Here is a 2170-nt window from a genome sequence, read left to right on the forward strand (position 1 = left end):
AAAAAGATGGTAATATGATGGTGCCATATCTGGAGAATATATTGGGTGGGGGGAGAACTTCCCAACCCAACTCCATAATCTTTTGTTGTGTCAAATGTGCCATATGTGGATGTGCATAGACATGGAGAAGAAGAAGTTATTTGTGGATTGAGGAGTTTAAAATGAATTACTCCTTTGATGTCCCACCAAATGCAAAGCATCACTTTCTGCAGATGGAGTTGGAAGTGCTTTTTGTCTTGGACTGAGCCATTGTTTTTTACTTTTAATATTTGCATATAGAATCCATTTTCCATCATCGGTGACAATTCTGTCCAAAAGTGGTTCATGTGCATTACGCGCCAGAAGAGACGAAGCAACGTTCACATGTTGGAAATGATGATCATTGGAGAGTTTGTGAGGCACCCAAACACCTTCTTTATGGAGTTTTACAATATTACTTAGATGTTTACGTATTGTTTCACGAGAGACATTCAATTTCAGGGCCATTTCACAAATGTGTTGCCTTGGGTTAGACTCAGCAAGTTTCTTCAGAGCATCAATATCAATTCCAACATTTCGGCCCCTGCCATCACAGTTTTTGAGGTTAAAGTCACCTGAATGAAATTTGCTGAACCATTGTTGACACGTACAAATGTTCAAAACATTTCCATAAACTTCTTTGATATTTTTTGTGGCTACAGAGGCATTGTTTCCCTTATTGTATTAAGAAAAAGCATTACATGCCGAATCCATGTCTCGTCATGTGCCATCACTATAAGGGATTACAGTATACTAAACTTTACACATTATATAGGCTAAGGGGATGTACTGCACATGGAGGATGTGTTGCCTTCCTATTGATAGAGAGCTATTACTGCATGATGATTACATCATGTATTACTGCATTTCATGTTAAAACACTAGGCCTTCATGTCTGATGGGTGCCATCTCGCTAATGCTTGTAAACACCCATAAAATGGGTTTTATGATAATCCCTCATCAAATCCATCATGACAGTTACTGTTCACTCAATCAGCTGTTTGTTTACACAAAACAAGCTCACAGATAACTTCATGTGATGAACTACTTTAATTTTGTGCTTTACACAAGGCTGCAAGGACTGTTATATTAATCGTAGATCATCATAGTTCAGTTCTGATTTCACTTACAATTGCAAACATGTCTCAGTTTAGCCAGTGAAACTGTTTCGCTGTCACCATTTGGCAAATGAAAGTTTTGTGGACAAAATGGATTTTCTTCTTAAAGGACACCTTAGGAAGAGACATGTTATAAAAAATTTGGTGCAAACTTTTGCTAAATACAGTGAGAAAATTCGAGAAGAAAGGGTGCAGACAGGAACAGATGGACAAGTATACATATAGCATTGAATACATAACAAAATACACTGTTGCTCACCATTTGAATTAAAAAACATGCCAAATTGCTTGAGGTATGTATATACCCTCTTGTTTTTGTACTAATTACTCAAATTTTGACAATATCACTTTATTGTTTGTCATTATGCATACAGCCTGTATCATCAACTACCTACATTTTTACAATTAGTATACTGTAATATTACCTTTGATTCAAATAATTAAATAATTATTTAATTAAATAATAATTATTTGATTAAATAATTTTCAATTGTAAATATTAACAATGTTTTTATTAGAAATATATAGTATGTTGGATACAGGTCGGCAAGTGAGATCGTCATCTATGCAGCTTAGGCTATGTCTATTGATTTTGTATGCTTGATTTGCATTTCTAGCAAGAAATACAAACCACATTATGTGGTCACCATACAGCCGTGGTGCTTCTGAAGAGTTAACTGATTTTCAAGCTACTGAACTTTGATTTGGTTATTTGTTAACTTTGTGTCAAGTGAGCATATACTAAGGTAATAAGAAAACTGATTTTGTGGCCTTTATTATTTAAGTTCCAATTTGAACGTAATTAAATGTTTTTATTTTATGTATAGTATTATCAGTTCATTTATTTTTTTGTTATTTTTTATAAACTGCTAGGCATATATGTATGCTGTTTTTGGTAAATGTTTATCTTATCAATCCCTAGAATTACTTTTTACATAAATTCTACTGTCCATTTATTTTATTAATGCAAACTTTGATCTTTTTGTTAAATTGTTTTATTATAATGTGTGTTACACAAAATGCATATACTTATA

At 33.4% G+C, this 2170-nt stretch overlaps 1 long non-coding RNA gene across 1 annotated transcript in view; it reads left to right on the forward strand.

Annotated features, from left to right (window-relative positions):
• Positions 1-1870, forward strand: part of LOC106462549 — a 20302-nt gene extending 18432 nt beyond the window's left edge. The window contains exon 3 of the long non-coding RNA XR_001290997.2: positions 1754-1870. This is a non-coding gene — a long non-coding RNA (uncharacterized LOC106462549). The remainder of the gene's footprint in view (positions 1-1753) is intronic.
• Positions 1871-2170: the final 300 nt, after the last annotated feature.

The sequence above is a fragment of the Limulus polyphemus genome, unplaced genomic scaffold (genome assembly GCF_000517525.1).
Source record: "Limulus polyphemus unplaced genomic scaffold, Limulus_polyphemus-2.1.2 Scaffold1196, whole genome shotgun sequence".
Lineage (NCBI taxonomy): Eukaryota > Metazoa > Arthropoda > Merostomata > Xiphosura > Limulidae > Limulus > Limulus polyphemus.